The sequence below is a fragment of the Diorhabda carinulata genome, chromosome 4 (assembly GCF_026250575.1).
Source record: "Diorhabda carinulata isolate Delta chromosome 4, icDioCari1.1, whole genome shotgun sequence".
Taxonomy (NCBI): domain Eukaryota; kingdom Metazoa; phylum Arthropoda; class Insecta; order Coleoptera; family Chrysomelidae; genus Diorhabda; species Diorhabda carinulata.
The window spans coordinates 6,893,937-6,915,931 of NC_079463.1; positions in this window are offsets into that span (position 1 = coordinate 6,893,937).

The window sequence follows — 21,995 nt, forward strand, 5'->3', positions numbered from 1 at the left end:
TCTATAGTTCATCGAAAGATAACAATGTGAAAAATCATTCATAATGATTGTACCTCCAATTATCATATAATCGTTGGAGCAATCGAAAATGATTGTATTTTTCACTCGTAAGTTGACTTAATTCGTAACTCGGGCTACTTGTATTACCTCGAGATTGTTCCGTTACTCATAAAACAATCGATTATTTTCGAAGCCCTTGTCTTATTACATCTAATTATGTAATTGATGATTGAACTGCCCAATAAAATCACGAATTGATGATAGTTATAACGTTTAAATAAGCGGTTCTACGCTTGGTGACGTGGTTTAATCACTTTGATGGGTCCAACAATGTAAGTCAGTCAGAGAACATTCTAAAATAGCTATGAATCGCTTCGGAATAGCTTCAAGTTCGGAAATAAGCTGAGCAATCGGATCTTTTATTTATCTATTATATGATTATAACGTATACTACTTGAACAATCAAAGTTAATTGATTCTTTTTTTCCACTCGTAATAGAGACTCTCACTCAAGTATTGTGGTTAATCAAAATTCCACTTTTACCTCATTTTAGAATGGACAATTATTAACAACGCTAGTAATTTTCCACGAATAACCTTTGGAAAACATTGAATTTAATCCAAAACTGAATGAACAAAGAGTTAGTGAAAAGTTACACCCAATATTGTGAGAAATAATAATCATATTTTGGAAAAAAAAACGCTTGGCAAACTTTGAAGTATAAGAAAATAGAAGTAAGTGCATGTCAAATTGAGAAATTATTAAAAAATTATAATGGAAGCAGAAAAAAGAAAAATCTGTGGAACACCAAGTGGAGTGAATCTAGAAGTTTCAAATTAGTGAAGAGATGTTAAGAAGATGACAAGCAGTACTTCTAATAACAGAAGTTCACTCAAGCATGTAATTCTCAAACTTCACGACCAAACGACCAATACAAAGATAACTGATACACCCAAAATCGTAATTACAGCATCTATGTAATCTCCGAAATCAATCTTAAATACTTTCCATACACGATGGATATACCAACGAGCTCTACCATTTTAAAAGTACGTCCATTTTCATATTAGGTCGTTTCCGGAACAGTAACTCAAAGCTTGAGAAATCACCTCGTAATCCAAAAAAATCTTAAGTAAATTCACAAGAAAAGCTATGGATGTACATCATGAGATCATACAGAAAAAACATTGATCAAATGTTTCGAAAGATACTAAATTTATGTATAAGATCGATGAATCTCCTCGGTAATAATACAAGAACGAAGTTATATTCCTGCTAAACGGAATATCCAACTGAATAGAAAAAAAGTAAGTGTTTCTTAAAACAAGCATCAACAACTTTCTTAGCAGGAGTTTGAGAATCTTTAAGATGTACTATCAGAGCAATGATCTATCAACAACAATGTAGCACATCTGTTAAGATAACAATATGAGATGTATCCAGAGAAATGTAAATACAAGCCACTATCACCAACGTAGCTGTACAACACCTCTTATGTCCTCACAATGGTAACAACCAAGCTTTACATCGCAGTGTTAACCTCACTTTTGCGGTATTAACACTTGATGAACTCCTCCTAGATTTTCTGTCAATCCTCAAATATATTTGATTAAATCTGATATCAATAATATTAATCGTGATTGAAATATTTCAATTATGTCCATATAAATATCACTCATTTCGTTATTATATTATTTTTATGAAATTCGCAATTAATTTTTCCAAATTTCTGAGCATCCATAAGTGATAATATCAGAAAAAAATTTTGTACTATTGCTTCTAGCCTAGAAGCTATTTTACTTACTTTAAACGATCAAAGAACCTTTTAAAGAGAATAAACTTACTTCTTATTCTCTTTTCTCACCTTTCTAGTTAATCTCTCAACCACTTCGACTATCCTGAAAAATAAACAACCTCAATACAATCCAATTCGTCCGTTGAATGTAGATGAGAGTTCCCAAAAGTTTTTAATGGCTCTTTCCCCCTCCCAAAAAAACGATAGAAACTTGTTTATAAACTTTTGTAATTCGTGGAAGGAAAGAAACTTCACCTAATCATTGAAGTAACAAAATGTTTGTGATTAAATGGATTTCAGGGAATAGACATTTTCTTATTCAAAAAATACCATTAATATCATGTCCATATTAAATATGATTTCACAGATAATCTACTAAGCGGGTATTACATTACATTTTTTAAATTGGGTTTTTGATGGAAGTAATTTCCAATTTGGCATTGCTGTAGATTCCCATTGTTCTAGCAGAAGGGCTAGATGACGATCAATGTGCATTTCTGAACATTCATTTTATATCCCATGATTCTACAATATGAGCAGTCGTTAGTGTTCACCAATTATAACGATTATATTGAACAATTTTTAGAACACAAAACAGAATAGAAGAAATTGTAAGTATTGAAAATCATTGTATACAAAAATCGTTGCCACAGAATACAATGATCACAATTGGTTTCTAATTTCATACAAAAATGCTATCAACTTTATACAGAGTGTATAGAAATTCACTGATTGGCTACAATTAATCTCCTTGACTTCTATTCTCCTATTCGTACTTCAGCTTTTCCTGCGACTTCTGCCTTCAGGCAAACGTGATTACTTTCTTATTCTCCTCTCTTTCTTTTCCTGTGGGAAAGTTTGTTTTTTGATATGTTAGGATGAAAAACTCTAGTCTAATATACGAAAATCGATATTTTGAAATATGTGATTATATGGAAAAATGTTTTCAAAGAAAAGCTGCCATAAAGCTCGGTGTTCCACAGTTGATTTTATATGAATTGTTTATATAAAGGATTGTCATTTTCGATTGAATTTCCCTCAATAAAAATCCACAACGCAATCGTCAGAGCTGGAGAAGCGAAAAATATAAAATAAGCTCATCTTCATTAGATTTAAGCTTCGAAATTAAGAGGGATTCTATTATCAATAGCCATATTTGTAGAAAATGCATCACAACCTGCAGAATATTCTATTATTAAAAATTTTTTCACAACCGATTGCTAACCAATCAGGTGGAAACATATTCTAATAGAAACAATTTTCAATGCTGCTGATAAATGGATTACTAAAACTGAAGATTATTTTGAAAACTTAATTTAATTTGGATGAAACAGGAATATGTTTTTGAGAATTTAGCGATATATAAAAAGTTTCTTTATTTTTAACAGTATATTTCTATGATTTGGGATCTTTACTCCTCAATAAATATTATTTTTTAAACTAATCTTTCCAAGCAATCAGCAAAGAATTCATTCGATAGATTGATCGATTTGAAATGAATTCCACCGATCGTTTCAATTAATTACTATACCCTAATAATTCTTAAAGTCATCGTTCACATCGACTTTCAGGAGATTTTGCAAGAAATGTAATAGCTTTCCAATGCTCCATCCAATTTCTATTTTTTACATCGACTACTCGATTTAATCAGAAAGCACGTAGGAAACTCCAAAGGAAAAACATATTTCGTGTAAAAAATCATCACGCAGCGCGATTGTGTTCGGTAATCGAACTAATCTGGCACGAAAACGCACAATCAATCTCTTTTCTTCACTTCAATCCTATCCATAATACTATTGGGGAATCGCCCAGTAAGTTTTGATTAAGAAATGGAGTTTATTTCCTGAATAGGGTCCTCAAATGCCGGAAAATTTCATAAAAAATCGATAAAAAGGTCTTACTGCTCAATCTTTTCCAAGTTTGAATTGGAATTGATTCGTAATTTACTTCAAGGTGAAGTAATTTATTTTTGACAACTTTTGGGAGAAAATGAATCTATTTTCATTTAACGCCGTTGTTCAATTTGTTGAATGTACTGAAATATTCGATTTCCTGCAATAAATTTGGTATTTTCCTCATATATTTCATCTGAAAATTTAATTTCATCTCATGATTATGGCCTCCGATTTGTCAAGATTCTTCTTATAGTCCAATAAAAACTGAATGAAATTTTGGAACAAAATTGAAATTGGTATTGTTGTATTCCTTCCAGAGAACGTGAGTTTATAGATAATTGTTTTTATCTCGAACAAACTTTGATCAATAAAAGCATTTAAATAACAATCACAAGAATAATTCTATAAACTAATGTAAAGTAATTCCAATGTTGAACGATATGTTCTAATAATCAATTGCGGTATTCAATATGCCCAAAAGTCACTTGTTGTCAACTATTTGAATGAGTGAGACTCTCTTGTACAACCTTTGTTTGCTTTATCCCTTCTCACAGCAAATGACATCATATATTTGGACACAGTATTCATGGAGATTAGGAAAATTTCGAGAGCTTGATCACGAAATTCCATAAATTAAAAATGAGGAATTGCAAATAGGTTTATGACGATAAATACAAACTTAATAAGTTCATATCTCCCTACCATTCAAGTTGAACAATGACGAAATTAATGTTTCATCATGCAGATGAATGTTCACTGAATAAATGACCGAGCGAAAATACACCGAATGGACAAATTTAACAGACACCTACTATTAGTTCAGGCATATTGTGATGTTTTTTTTCATTTATTTGAAGTGTTTTTAAACAGTGGCGTAAATTAATACTTACTGTTGACCAAACTAAACACTAAGGCTTATTACTAAATATTTAAACAACATATTAATTCACAAACCGGGATGATATCAGATTATTTACTGACCGATTGCCTGATAATCAAGCACTCATTTATACAAAACGGATTTCTTGATCATTCGGGTCTAGAATGTATCAAACCAATTTTCTGAAAACTGAATCTATAAAAACAGCTACAACATACTGTGAATGAGTAGAGAATATCAAGAAATTGCCGACGTATATAAAAAAGGGAGTTGCCCGCCGTATCCACCAATCTTTAGATTCGATTAACATAATAGAACAGGACTGGCTTCAATATCAACAATCTATCGGAATAGAAGGTCGACAATATAATTTTAAGCAATCTCATGATTTTAAGCTCGAGCCAACATAAAATGTAGAAGATAAAACAGACTAAATACTATCAAATAATCTTGGTGCGACAGCGGCTCTAAACACTACTAAGCGAACATGAAAGGTAAGTTGATATAGTTTAATGATGAAATCGATTACAATGTTGATTTTAAAAACTAGTGCTTTCTGTTAGTAGGTTTAAATGTTTGTTTAACTGTTAAGATCAAATTTTTAGTACTACTAACTTCTCATCAGCCTATTGATTCAATGAATGCTTTTTAGATCAACATGAATATCGCGTGGATTAAATCACTCGAATTTCATATCAAATATAATGTTTCCTCATATATTAAATTGTCTCACATTTTGATATCAATAAATTGGTAAACACTGCATATTACACGTTATGACTACAATTCCTAACGGCTAGTGTCTATCGGTTAGCGTATCCCTGCGCTTCCGCCATGTTTCAAACTATTATACTGAATTTGGTGATTCATTCGCTCGCCATTTTTTTAAATATATCCAGTGCACAAAATGAGATTCTAGACTTCACTTATATACCATACCTATTAAGACATTTCAAATCACAGCGATATGATGTTTGGATTGGAATACACAGTTTTTATCCCAATTTTTTCAACGCTTTGTTAGTTTGTCGGTTTTTTTGTACCTATAGATGGAATTTCCTAATTAAATTTTCAAACACATAATTGACAAATCGCATGAATTTTGCATTTATTTCAATCTATAATATAGTCGGAAAGCTGGTGTCACCACTTCGACTAACAAGGCTATATATTATTTAATATATTTAAATCAAAAAAATCAACATCTGGTAGTGTTAGCGCCGTTGCAAAATATCCACTGTTTTTTGCATATTGCAAATTTTTTATTTAAGAAAATGTATCTTCACCAATCTGGCTTTCGAGTATATATTTAACTAGATAATTTTGAGTATAAAAAAATTGCCATATGATTACAGTATCTGTAATGTAAGAAAAATATATATGAAATTACCGGTATCATATTTTATTATAAATGCCCAATATTACAAAATATTTTCTTTAGGAATTATATTTGGAAGATCGTACCAGCCGTCTTAGAAACTTTCTATCCATTTTACAAATACTTGCAACCGAGTAAATCATCTAGTAAAATTTTTTTCCACTCAAAATTGTCTAATTAAAAATATACTCAAAAGTCAGATACATTTTTTCGATTAAAAAGTTGCAATATGCGAAAAACAGTAAATATTTTTGCAACCGCGCTTATTCTGACAGAAGTTGATTTTTCGACTTTAAATATATTAAATAACATATAGAACAAATTTAAGCCTTATGAAAGTAACTTAGTCGAAGTGGCGACTAGCTCTTAGACTAATAGTATTTTCTATTTATGTACTTTAGTCGTTAAGTATTATTAGAACTGAATATGACTTTTTTCTACTAAATGTTTCCATCCGATCCTTCATCATATATAATTATACAGTTGGATTTTATTATTTTCTGTCTTTTTGGAGTTAGGGGCAATTCATGGTCAGTCTCACATTGCTCTTGCTACATTTGGGAAGGTATTCTTTACATATTATATAACAATGATTTTTCAATTTATTTTAGTCGTCTGGATGTTAATGATAATGTATCTATGAATTACGGCAGAATGTACGTACAATGTGACGAATATAATATTATGAAGATGGGCATGTAACATATAGAGAAATACCTAAGGAATAGTACTATGACAAATCGTAGGTGTTTCAAACTTCTTTTTTCCATCGTTCTCGTACTCTCTGTGTACATCTAATGCCCACATCGTATGGTTCCATTATTTTCATTAACAATTCAATTATATTTCCACTTTTACAAGCAAGTTAATATAGTTTCCAGATTTAGTGCATTTCACAGTTATTGGAAAGTAGTATAGGACTAAGTGTCCTTCACATTTCCGTACCTTTTGTTCACATATATATGTACTTTTCTAACTTTTCTCATCATTGCATTCATTATTTAAATAGACCTATTGTATCAAGGTTGAAGTTAAAAATAGCTCATCTATCTCACTATTTTGATAAGCTCCTCTAACCGACTGCCATATATCACCTATAAATATCAACCAGAGCTTTTATTGTTAAAGCTAGGAGAATGAAAAGCTGTTCAATGTGTTTTGGCTATATTATTTTGAACACGTTTTAGTCAAGGTGCATTCAATCAAGCCACGTGAAATTTCTCGATGATTTGAAATATTCATATCATGAGTTAAATGGAATTGCTTAAGAAGGTACTCACTCAATTCTAAGCCTTTCTACCCTTGCGACTGTAAGTGTGGATGTTAGCTACAATCAAATATCACTTCTCCAAAGTATCTTCTATCTTTTATATCCATTAATTTCCGTCTTAGTCCATTTGATTCAATATTTATTCACACTGACACTTCATTTTCCAAGTTTTTTTATTTTTTGGTGCTCCTGCTTCTACTTATTTTGTCTTCTCTAATTCTTATAGCATGTTTAAATCTTTTAAGCTGCGCTTCTTCTATTAGTACTCCAAGAGTGGGTATAGGAGAGACTACTTTTTCAAAAATTTATGTTTGTATTTCTATCGTTATCTTTTCCTTTATAAGAGAGATATTTTTAATACTTCCGAAGAGTCTTTCTGATGCTCCTGTTTCTTTTGTTTTAGTGAATTTTTTGCGTTATATGAACTAAGAATCAAATTCAGTCAGTTCAATATAGGTTACATTTATTTTTTGAACAACTTTTCCTAATAAATTTTTATACATCTTCAGTGCGAAGTAAAATATATAAAATTGGCTATATTCATTAACAATTTATGTTATAATTTCGATTGTTATTGCTTAAAAAAGATATCTATCACTTTGTATGACTGGGTGAAAATTGAAATTTGGATTTCTGCAAATAACAAAAATATAGCAGTATCTGTATATTTACTCCATTTTTCTCTTTTCATTAATAAGCACATTAAAGATGACATTTATTTGCCAATACATCATATTTTTAGTAAACTTCACATCCCAAATTCTATATAATACGTCGAATTAACAGCCACAATTTCTCTACTGAACATAGAATAGTAAATTATTATTTTCACTCATCACTTTAACGTGTCAAGCAATTTAGTGAGCCCTTCCAAATTGGAGTGTAAATATGTTTGCATACTGTAAATATTTTCGTACAACGTAGTGATTTTCTACTCTAAAACAAAATACTGAGTGAAACTGAACAATAGAAAGATGATGAAAATAATTTTGTTTTTATGAAATCATTGCATTATTAAATATAAAATAGGCGATTTCATAGACAGCATCAAATTATCTTCTTTTGTAGAATTCTTTATGTCTTTCAAGAGCATTTTTCATTTCCTTTTTCACTCTCCTTCCATTTGTTCCTTCCACTCTTTGCCACTTTATTCATATATCGTATTTTTTACCTTTTCTTCCTTCTTCCTGTGCTGTTTATTGTACCCAATTCTACCTAGGTCTTCTCATTCTACGTTTCATATCTATAATTGCTTCTGTTACTTTTCTTATAATAGGTCCACTAGTCACTTTAACATTTCAGAGAAGTTTGAAGCACGCACTAATTTAATCTTACTAGGAGCTCCATATTGTAGTTCACGCATTTGGCAATTAGGAGGTACAAGTGGTAGCTGCTGTTGCAATATGCACTCTTGTTTATTATAACTAGGCGCATTGACGTTTATACACCACGCTGTGCTGTCCACTTTGAATGACCTCTCACAGTAAACTGAATTGAGTCAAGTAGCGTAATAACAAGCTTCCTGTTTTAACTTTATCTCACCTTTTATTCTAGCGCAAAAACCGATAATCATCGGGAGTGATTTGGTTAACCTCGAGCAGCTTCGCGAGCATTACTCTTTAGGTTTTGTGGTATCTGTACATCTTTTAGCTATCTTGTTTCCTACTTGTTGTTGTTTGAGATTTTCTATAACCTCTTCTCTTGCCCATCCTTGTTTTATTCGGTAGTTGTTCCCTTTCATCATTCCACTTTGTGTCTGTGTGCTGTTTACCCAGATTCCACTTCCATAATATAATGATGTTGGTAGTGCATTGGAGTTTTGTGGCCTCATTTTTTTGCCTTGTTTTTTCCCCGAATATTGTCCTATTTGAAGAATATTATATTTGATTGACTTGACTTGACTATATATCTCTCTTTCTTTTCTTAAAAAGACTTCCAGAAAATTGAAAGTGATATCTATTCTTTGTCATTATTGAATCTTTCTTTGTTGCTTCACTATAATCTTTTCGCCTTTTTTGATGTTCACTTCCTTTCCCAGATTTTTCTTTTATTTATCCATGTTTCTACTTTTTCTTCCATTTTCTTGAAAGTATTTGCTACTATTAATATATTGTCTGCAGGATTAATCTGTCTATTTTCACCTGTTGAGATTTCTGTTGTCAATTGTATCAAATTAAAAGAATCATATTAAAATTACCATCATGGAATTAGGAGAATTAATGATATAATTATAAATTTAACCTATTCAACCTTGTTTTAACTGAAAATTACAGCTTGCAAGCTACTTAGAAAGGAAGTTGTTCAATATTGTACATTTCAAAGCTCTTACTGGCCCCCTTTGATATTATGTGACATGCTCTGAAAGTCTATCTCGATTAGGATCAGCTTCATATTGAACATGTTTGATAGTCCAGTCATCACGAGCGAAAAATAAAAATAGATATAAAACGAGAAGGCCAAATGTCTCGTATACCGAGGAAAGGGTTAAGACAAGCCTATTTTCAAATTATTTATCAAGAATTTTATATATGCATTATCCGATATCTTCAAAAATGGATTGTACACTTTGAGCTGTTCAAAATTTCCCCCTATGGTTTATGGTTATCGAGATTATACTCAATTAAGTCGAGTATTCACGAAATGTTTGTTTTGTGAGAGAAATGTTGCAAAAATCGAGTTATCGTAAAATCCAAATGGACTGGACTATAAATAAAAGCTTGTTATTCAATCGGAAGTGCTTTACCAATATCCCCCCATCTGACGCGTTTCTAGGAGTGAGTCTGCTTTGGTGAATATAACAAATACAGTCACAAAGCAGTGACGTGCTATTAAAGTAATTGGATTCTGAAATATTTGCCAGATTCACGAGAATCTGTCAAGTTTGATATCCTCAGACGATGCGAAGTTCTTAATTTGTTAACAGTAGGGGTGAAAGAAGTTCATTTCTTAAAAATGCTACCAGAATTTGAAAACTCAACGGTAAACGCTTGTAAATTATACATTCAGAGAATTCGATGTCTTTTTTAGAAAAAAACACTATTCAATATTACTATTTACTAACTTTATGTCTATTGCTTTCTTATTTAACACGTTGACTGCCAAGGATAGAAAATGTGAGTTGTATTGCTTCACAATTATTGTTATTATTAAATTATCAAGATCTCGATATGGATACGAAAATTAGACTCACTCAAAATAAAATTAATAACTATGCCAATCTAAGAGATTCAGACGACAGCGCGTTTAAACCTGAGAATACAGATTATGGTAATGATAAAGTCGTCTCCAAACCTGAAGATGAAGTTGTTACATAACCTGATGATAATGCCGATTGTTTCCAAGCAACAACGATGACTGGTGGAAAGAAATTCAACAAAATCTTGACGTGTTCGACGAAGTTTTTTGTATCATTGGTCAAAAAAACTAATATATATGCAGTGTAGAAAATTGCAAAACGTAGAAAGAAAATTTGAACGCATGTTACAAATGATGCCTTGTTCTTCACTATCAGTTAAACATTATTGGAGCACTAACAAGCTATAGCATAAATGACACTACACGCAAGATTGACAGCTATTCACTCGCTGCTATAAAATGTGATCATAGCAGCTTGAAAAAATTTTTTCCCAGCAAATAGTTTCTCTCTAGCAAAATTTGAACAAAATAGTTGAAACGATTCAAGCAAGAATCAATGTTGTCAGCGTCTTAATTCGTGAGAAAATTTGGGAATAGTTAGAAAAAAACGAGAGAATATAGATCAGAAGCTGGATTTTTGTACAGGACACATAAGGGACTTCTAATATTTCACTAAGACAGTTAACAGATGACAATTCTGTAGTAAAATATGTTTGGACCTCCTTAATACTGGAAATTGTTTTTAATGATTAGAAATTTTATTGTCTTATAACTAGTCTACTCAATGGGCACCTTAAGTTTCAAGAACGAGAAATACAAGATAATTTTAGCAATCGAATAACAATGCCAGTGAATTAGCTCTACACTATCCGACAAGTAACATCTTTGGTTGCATCATCAATTTTTATCAAATTTTGGTTGAGTTCATTTTGTTTTAATATATGATCTATAACAATCTCCACTTGTACCACACGGTACTTAAATGGTAGAATATGAAAAAAAATTATCATGATTATAATATTTATAAAATACAACACGTTGAGCCGCGAATGTCAACGGTCGACATATTTTGGCCTTACATCTATTACGGATGATAGTCACCCTATCAGGCTTTTTGGATTCATCTTATGCGGTGAATTACTTCGCTTTGAGTTCTCTTGGCTTACTCTTCAACCTGTTACAGCTTCTTTATCGCTTTCCTCATCTATATTGTTCCACTCATATCCTCCACGACTCTTCTCCAGTTTCTCACCCCACCGCTACTGCATTACCTGCTATTTCCAGCGTAATATTTGTAGACCTCTTGGCTGTTCTATGGCTCGATTCTACTTGTTAGACCTTTGGAATCTATATAACACCCTTTCTCCTCGCTTTTGTTATCGTGGTTCATTGACCATTGATCTTTACAGGTCCCAGTATTTTCCTTAATATTTGTCTCTCTATTATTCGAAGATCCTGAATTGCCCAGGCGATCCTTTCCCTACAGGCACATGGTCTCATTCTTCTTTTGTATATTTTTCACATAATGTCGTACTTATCTCTTCACTTTTTTAGAAACTTTACGCACCTCCAGTACGCTATATTAAACGCTCTGTTTGTTTTACTCTTTGAAATTAATATCCTACCAGAATTGTGACCCTCCTATAATTTGGCTTTCTCTTAGTCATCAACAGTTTTTGGAATATTCACGTCTTACCCCATTTCACTGGCCTTTTCCACCAACTGCACTATAAGTTTATCTAAGCTTTTCTTATCCCTTGCCATAAGTATGAGGTCATCAGCATATCCTACTATCTACGTACCGCTTTGGGGCAAAGTTTCTTCCGCATGTATCTTATCAATAACTCCGTCTATTGAGGTGTTAAACAGATTCGTAGACAAACGTCCTAATACTGAAATCAACTCCGTTAGCCCGTCGTCTGTTGACATTATCAAAAGTGCACTAACTGATGTCGACATTCGATACAAAACGAAATATTTTATTTAACGCAAATATTGCGGATTCTCTGGAATAAGCAGCCTGCTTTTTTAATTTGATCGCTTCATTGAGGACATGTCGCAACTCCGATTTTTTACCGAAGCTTGCAAGTAATGAAATTCTCCACTTTTGATGTGGAACGCTTCTTTGACACTCGGTCTAGTGTATCCGTAAAAGTAGATGAAGTATACCAGCTACAAATCTTCGTATTGAGGAGTCCAAAATACTGTAATGTGAATGATTGGACATTTGCCAGTACACTTATTGATAATAGTCAACGTTCTGGGAAAGAAAGAAATCTTTGGGATATTTCAGTCATCGTGTTGAAACCCAATAAATCTTTCAGTGGACTTTGAGAACGACGATGTTGTTATTTATATGTTTTAATATATTTATTCTTTTTACTCTTTTTCCCTTCTACTCACTTTTCAAAATGCTTCTGTAGAAATTTCTGATCTGTCAACAAATTGTATGTCACTCATATATTGGATTAATTCACTTAGGAGCACTAAAAATGATCACTTCACCTCTTAAAAATATACAGAGCTGAAGTCGTTCTGAAATGAAGTTAACTTTTGTAATGACCCTTGTCGAAAATGTAAGGTCAGAGTGTGGTTTTGGCAGTCGACGCTACTAGATAGTAAAAGATAAATTTCCTGGCTTGTGACCGATGACGAGATGGAAAGAGAAACCAGAGAGGTTTGAAGTATCGAGTCGATTGCCTGAATTAATTGGTTTTACGTCGTTAGCACACCAAGAGGCTGATGGGCAGTCGGCTCTTGGATGTTTGATACATAAATTATAACTTCTAAATGAATTTTCTACTCGACAAGTATTAGTTGTTTAGGAACTAGGATCGATATTCTAAAATTTGTCAATAAATAAATTCTGGATATAAACAATGGCTTCCCACGACACGTTCACAGAGCTCCACTAGTTTTTTGGTTGTTATGTTGAAAAAATTATAATTCTCGCGCCAAATAGTTTTGTTAGTGAGTTCTTTGAATTGCTCTTCTTATTATTTTTACTTCGTTTTCAAAACAAGTTCAAGACCCTTTTTTTATCTGTTGGTATCTGTTAGAAACACCGAAATGTTCAGTCAACTAAATTAATTTTTTTTGTTGAACATTTTACCAAAAAGAATTTCCAAGGCAAAAAGGGGTCGTTTATTATGTTACTTTTTTATATTCAACTCAATATGACCAAAGACAAGTCAATGTTCTTCTTTTTAATAATATTTTGGATAACATGCGAAACTGGAAATATGTGTAAACATAGGGTAACGTTATTTACATAATTTATACACATCGACGATCTGTTGAAGACATTTACCTCAGTTGGCAAACATAAAAGTGATACATAGCGTTCGTGATTTTATAAAGAAAAGTCTTATTGGTTTATCTCATAGAAGTGGTACTCCATTATTCCTTTGAGAAATCAACTGTGTGAAGATGCAAATTTAATGGGGAGTATGAATTCTCCATACTTTTCAGTGATAAATAATTGAAATATAAACCTTATATGAAGAGTTACTCAGCCCTTTTCACAATCATATACTTTTTAAAAAAAAATATTAAAACGAAGCATGCTCATGCTTCAGATAATACGTGCTCGTCGAGTAAACCGATATGATTTTACGTTTCGTCTTATCGATCAACAGTGTGGAAGATGTACCAGAAATTCTTAAAAACGGGCTCTGTTGCCGACACGGCGCGTTCTGCGCGTTCTGAACGATCGGTATCTGAAATAAGTAACGATAATATGGAAAAAGTGGCGCTAGCGTTAGTTGAGCATCCGGACTAATCTGCAGTAACCTTTTCCGAATTCCTTTCGTAATTTCTTTTATTGATTTCATTTCATTCATTTTTGTCAGACTTATGCCGACTTCTTTATACTTACTTTCATGAAAAAATTCAATGTTGCAGTGAAAATTTCACTGAAACAATAACAAGTAATCAAGGTCTATACAATTTCTTGCTGATCGCATAGTAACTTTTGAAATATTTTCAGTAATTAGAAATAAATTCTTGTTGTTACATTCAAAATGAGCATCTAGATTTCGAGATCTCAAGATCAACAGGTGTAAATACATATAATTATTATTGGTATTTCAGAGGAAAACTTCACCACTATAAATACCTTCAGCTCTAAAACAAACCTCACTATAGTAATGTAAAGTAAATTTCCACTATTTTCTCAAAAGTACTAAAGCTGAAAAAAATAATTATACACAATCGATTGATTTCAAGCCGTCACACAACTTCCATCATTAGTTCACTCTGAGTCAACTCTGAAGTATTGAGGAACTCAATATAATTTGAACTGAAGCTGTTTTGAAGTTTTCAATATAGAGAAATCGTTAGTAACTACGTCACTGTCAAACGTAATTTCTTTTGTATGCGCTTTAAAACGGCTTCGCCACGTCGTTCCGCAAACATGTAAAGTACCTTCGCTGTGGTCTTTGCCTTTCTTTTGTTCTTTATTTTCTGGCAATTACGTCATGCTAAAAAGCTCCAGTTTGATGAGCGTTTTTTTAAATTAAGACTACGAAGCGTATGAAAAAGTAGGGCTTTTGTTTTACATAATAATGGACGTATGTTCAGGATGAGTCGGTTTTACTCGGCGTTTCACTCTGGAAAACCCCAACGAAATAACTGCAATATGAATGTATGATGATAGAATGCTATTTACCACAGCAATAATAAGAGAAAAAAAGATTTGATGAAGAAAAATTGACAAGGTTATTTAATAATATAAATTAGATTATTGAATGATAAAAACACCTTTTATACGATTTTAGTTCCCATCAAAACTTTTCTAGTTCTTTCAGAAGTTATGACAAAAATACATTTACAAATTTAAAAGATCATAATTAGTATTACTTCCATTTTCCCCAAATTATTAAATGGTTATTGAAATGAAACCAGATCATCCCATATCAGGGAGCTAGTGCATAAGTACTGCAGAGCTCTAAAAAAATTCTCATTTCAACATTTTAAGAAGAAACTCGACCAGAATAACCCACCTATCTCATTATTCAAGCTGTTGCAATTCTTCTAGGAAACATAAGCGTGTTCTGCATGCTGTTTCATGTTCTACGATTTTATAGTGACAGCCCTTCAAATCAGTATCGTTTTCAACTGGAGAAGTTGGCATTCTACAGTGGATAGATGCCTAGTACATAGTATTTTTCGCAAAGTTTTAAGTTTTATAGTTCTTTAGAACAATTTCAAGTTATTCACAATATACTATAATAGAGTGTGTAATTTTGTCTAGTACGGAAGTTGTTTTCAATCTAATATACAGCAAGATAATTTGTAAATATTCATATGAAGAAGAAAAATAAAAACAAGAGATAGGTACCAAATATTATCAAAGAAAAAACTAGTGTGACTAGAGGGAGAAGCTACGAAAGAAAATTTACTCAAGATAGTAACGGTAAAAATCATTATATTCGTAGATGTGATGAAAAATGCATTATATTGTTTCAATGATTACTTTTTGGTTACGGTTGGGCTTGGACGGAAATGAATAAAGAATATGCGTCTTTGAATTAACCAATGTTATAACTCAATTAGATTGTGCTTATTGGTTGGAATACATAATATATAAGAGATGTATCACATTCACTAGCGCCATGAGATATGATAATTTGACTTTTTGACATTTCGCTCTCAGTCCAGAGAATTCGCAATCCTTGAAGCAATGTCTAGTATCAGAGTCATATCTGGCAATAAAGATCGAGATTGTTCCAAACGAAATAAACTCTAGAGAAGACGATCAACTATATGAAACTGTGCAGTCACAGTGTCAGTCAATTAGTCAGTTCAACATGTGAGAAGTGAAGAAGAAGCGAACGATTATGAATAAAACTGTATACACTAGACAGTGGTTGTGAAAACAAAGAAGTTTGGAAGTAAACACTAGTAGTGTGTATATGTTGGTATCAATGCACGACTAAAATATTATGAGGCCTTCTTCAACTTAAATCAATTGATCGTATTAAATTTTGTGACGTATTTGAATTGGCCCTCCTTGGACATGACGAAAGCGATATTTCCGATAATGCCAATAAATCGATTTATTACATTCCTTATAGAAATTACATACAAGTAATCAGATTTCATCAAATACAATTGCCTTTAAATAAATTTGAGTTCTTTGGCTTGAATTAATGGCAATAAAACTCCCCTCTAGAGTCAGATTTATTTTGTCTTTCAACATGAATTTATCCAATTGAATGACATGGGCGGAATACATTTTGGATAAAAAGAGAGATGCTCCTGAATATTATACAATTTACTCATGAAATAAGTCGCGTTTCCTTACCATCTGATGGAAATAAATGTCATGTCATGCTCTCAATTTTTCTAACAAAATATTGTATCCGAATATTTTCTTAACTTTACTTACGAATATGTCTGCTAGTAGTGAAACTGATGAAATTATGCATACTTCGTCGGAGATTTTAGAACAAACTCAAGCTGCCACACATAATTTGTTACCGCTAATATCCACGGACAGGTACGGAATTATCTATCAAGGATTGGCGACACAGGCAAAACGTTAAATCTTTTCCGGAGAGTGCTTTATTCGCGTATTCTGAAATATATCAAAAACTATGAAGCCATTTTCTCTGAGTGCTATATATTCAACGATAAAAATTAATGATAATAACTTTAACATTGCAGATTTCACAAAATATTCGTTCTAGCAAAACGGAAATAGATTTGAAGTGAAAAATCTGTAGAAAAGAGTAAGGATTCAGATAGTCTGCAATCAATAATCATATAAATTAAGTATTTGTTTTCAGGTTATTCTCATTATTGGAATAAGCAGGGTTATAAAAATAAGAGATATAAAACTGAGATACACTCAGGACAGAGTACATTTTTCTTGGGATAAACAGAATCTCTAGTATGCTACGTACAATTGTTGATAACCTTCAGCTGTCGGAACCTGAAAAAAATTATACTGACCATTGTTCCAAGTCATCGTCAGCCAATATATTTGTTGAACTGAAATATGGTCCGCTAACATAAATGCGATTCGTAGCTGGTCATCTTCTACAGTGGCGGAAGGATATGTAAATTACTCTCTTGAAAATATGAATCAAATCGCATTACGAATGACAGAGGTGATTAACAATTATCAATCTTCTTCTTTTGATATAGCGTGCCGTAGTACAATTATAGATAACCATCAATCACCATTAAGTTTGTAATAAGGCACAAACGATTTGTAATAATTTTGTATTTTGTTATTCACAAATATTGAAATCAAGTTTGAATAATTTATTCAATAGAAAAGAGGAGTTCAGTATAGGAAAAGTATAGTATGTCACAAGAGTTGTAAGCCCTTTATACATGGAGTGAAAAAGTTTATGTACTTATTTCTCGGCGGCTTCACTATCTGTCTTTTAAAAAGTATTAGCTAAACCTGATAATATTCATTTTTCTCATTTTTAATTGCATATGGTCATATTGATATGTCTTCATTCATCGATCAAAAACATAAAACAATACTCCAAAGCTAATCATTCATGATACGGAAAACCATACATAAAATTTGATAATTTTTACTGAAATCTAACAAAATAAACATGAATTTTGCCAGTTAACTAAATAAAACAAAAAAATTCGAATTTCAGGTCTAGCAGTAAAAGGATCGCAGCCGTTAGCATCTATAAGAGAAGAATAGTGCTTCGCTTATGATTTATTGGTATCTCAAGCTAAACTTACGTTTCTTATTTCATAAATTCAAATTTAATTCAAATTCAAAGACATTTATGTATGATGGTATGACGTTTCTTAAGTGTAAATAGCTTTGCGAATTCCTTTACAGGGGAATCACATTATCCTCCATCTTCATCTTCCTCTCTAACTTTATCTTCTATCTAATATCGAAACTATAAACTAATAAACATTTTTGCTTCACAAATATGAAGTGAATTTGCTTCTCTGGCATAAACTTTTCCGTCAAATTACGACTGTGTAGTTCAAAGAATTGAATTCAATTGAGATTGTTACTAAAAATTTTTTACACACGGTCTCCTAGCCACCAGAGGATGAATGTATTAAGATTTGAAAGAAGTGAAGAGTTGTGTACAAATGTAAAAAACGTTTGTAAATCGCAGTCGATTAATCAGTTGACATTTTTGTTCTGAAAAAACCTTTCCGAAACAAGAGAAAACTTTAAAATGTGATAAATCTGCTGATATGTGATTTATTTTTTTCATTATACAGCTACTTATTTCGAAAAATATTCCATAAACTTAACTGCGAGGCGGTGATAAAAGGTTTTATAAATCAATTAGTTCATTAAATCAAAATACGTCAACCGAAACACATGACGTCTTACTCATAGCACGCAGTAACTTGAATCATTAATCAATCAAAGACACCGAATACTTGAATTGAATGAGTCTATTCTCCTCCTCGTGAGATTAATTAATAGATGGGAAATCATTATTTTTTTTTTCAGAATTACATAACATGCTGTTTTGAAGGAAATTGAATTTATGTATATAAAATAAGCTTTTTCTATTTCTATTTCTAAGGAAGCTTTTGTAAATGCAGTTGAACGTTCAATTAACGGTTGCCAATACGAGCTATCGTAGAATAAATTCACAAAGACGGAACAAATGAAAAATGTTTTTTTGACCTCGCAGTTTGGACAAAAAATGAGTGTCAGACTCAAACTTCAACATGTATATGCAGAAGTGACAGAATATTTGTTAACTACTTTTGTACAAATTGTTTCATATACTATGAAAGTACATTGGTAAATCTAAGGGGTCACTGACTAATCGGTTGACCTTTCACAAAAGTGATAGCAAATTATACCCAGATAGGTGCTCTCTTAGCTCCAATATTTTCATGGAGGTTATTCTATGGAACATGAATCATCGATTTGGAAGCAACTACAAAAAACGCGTGTTTTTAGAAATAACATACATTGCTCAAAATGATCAATGTATTAATACGAAAGTGATTTAAATAGCCCCAGTGTAATCTATGCCCATCTTTTAGATTTTGAAAACACAAATTCAATAAAAAATCATGTCATATTATCTAACCCATAAAATTCAACTTCATACATATCGGACCTAATCTAATCTGACTGATAAACATTTAATATCATCCGCAATATTCAACTTTATTCTTAAAGACCCGGTTTATGAAAATTTTATGTCATTCATAATCTAACCAATAAATATTCACTTTAATCCATAACGATCCAATCTAATATTACCTATAAATCTCAATCTAACTTATTTACTTTGATTTTATTCTGTGGATAGATATTATGGGTGTCCCTACGACATACCCTTTCACAAGCTTTCTGACCGTTGTAGAGTCCCCTTTAGTGGTTTTTTCAACAATGACTAAATTGCCATCCGTCTCGTTAACCATCCTAGTTAGTCAGACACTAATAAATGATTTATTTTAGATATTGAAAACCTCAGTATTCTGGTCAAATGTCATTTAACAGATTCATATTCTAACCTAGCTCTATCACATGTAGTACCAGTAAAAGTTAATACATTCATAATCTCAATTTATGAATGTGTAACGTTAAACGGTTGTTAATTTGAAATACATATTTTCCTGAGTTTCCAACGAAATCAACAATGTAAATCAGCTGGGAATATCAACATCCCATAGTTCAAGACAAGAAGTGATAGTGTCCACGGTGTTGTCGATAGTAAGCATTTTTATATTTTTTTGTTTGAGCTTTGCATTTCCTCGGTGGAATTCCAAGAAGTAGGCAGAACTTGAAGCAACCAAAAAATAGGTGATTCGTTACGAGAAGTAGACTGATTGAGAACAAACTTACCAAATTTTTCTGGTGACACCAATAACAAAGAACCTTCGTCATAAAAATCACACTTTTGGATTGACAAATAATGTTTTTATCACGTTAACGCAGAATTTTTCAAAAACTGTAGTAGCAGTTACTAATATTATTTTTATTGTCTTCTTGACGCACCCGGTATAAAATGAAGCTGAATATGTGTGGTGTATTATCATCATTTTGTGAATTTATTGCCTTATAATAGTGAAAAAGATACGTCTTCGGAATATTCCATTTGAAACGATCTTTGATAGCATTTGAAACGCTGCTAGAACTTAGTGTAAGTTGCAAAATTATTCAAGTTAAACTTCGTCGCCGTTTACTTCCCACAAAAACTCATAGATTACTTCATGAATTTTGTATAATATTAATGCTCTTTTCACCCACAAACTTTTGATGTTTATTGACGGTAGAATTTCCTCGAAAGTTTATACAAAAATTGAGTGAAAATAACTTTCTAACATAGTTAATTTTATATGAGAAATTTTGTGTTTTCTTGATTTATACGGTCGTAAAGAAATTACTCTTCAGAACTGAATGAGTAAATATATTTATGAATATTCACCTCTTGAATGAATATACTGAAAGAATACCAAATGAATAATAAACAGAAGGAAATTACATTAGGGACTGTCTAATGTGAAGTAGATTAAATCTTGATTTTACTACTAAATGAGTTGAAATATTTGATTAACCGTATTTTGAGAATTAATTTTATCGCAGAAAATATGCTTATACTGCTTTTGCTGATAAATAATAGTAAAAATCACGAGGGATGAAATAAACGAAGCAGATTTATATTAGGAAAGTGATAAAAATATTTTATATGCGGACAAAAAGGTTGTAACAGATGAAATACATCACAAAAAGAAATATTTGAGACTAACGAAGCAAGATTGTACGTTAATTTAGATGCGTCACTTTTCCTCATAGTATTGGATTACGAAATATAATGGAGCAAATATTATAAAGTAGAGTGCTCGAGAATAAAGATACGAAGGCTGTTTGAAAAGTAATAAAGTTTACAGAAGTTCCATTTTCAGAAAGAAAACGCAACTGCTTCAACGAAAAGAAATTTGTTCCATTAGACAGCAGAGCAACCTTTCAAGCACTATTGTAAAATTGAGTGCATTACTTTGAACAAACAAATCGTCTAAAAAAGAAGGAATAGATAGCCCCTGTTACAGAAGTTAACTTGTCCTCATTCTTATTCCTGCAGTTGAAAAATTCCAGATACGAAATACGAACTAATTAGAGTTACTGGTCTGTCTGCTGGACACTGTTCATAATATCACCTAAAGAATGTCGGAAAAACTTTTAACAGTTCTTGTACTCACATTTGCTATTCTTAAAACTATAAAAGATAAACTACCAGACACTTTGTAAAGTCCTGGCTACCTGACTGGTGAATAGTCCATGGTACACATTATACCAAAAGGTCAAAGTACTATCTCATCTAATATAATCTAATTCAGTCAAAGCTGCCTCCAAAACCTTACTTTTCATATGTTGCCAATTTTTCAACCTACCTTGCACAAAATTTGTGTTAGCCAAGCTTTTTCTGAAACTTTCCAGCAACAAAGTAGGAAATTCTTGTGGGAAACAAAGCAAAAGCTCCGTTATTGTGAAAAGGCGTATTTTATGAAAAGTGCATTGGTCTTAATATGCATTCACTTTTTTCTGTTGTTATTTTTGAGCTGAAAGCTTTCAGAAACTGTACATCACACATAGTATCACAGATCGCCCCTCATAACTTGGTGTATCGAAAAAGAGGCGATGTAGAAATATTCACGTTGTGATGGCTGG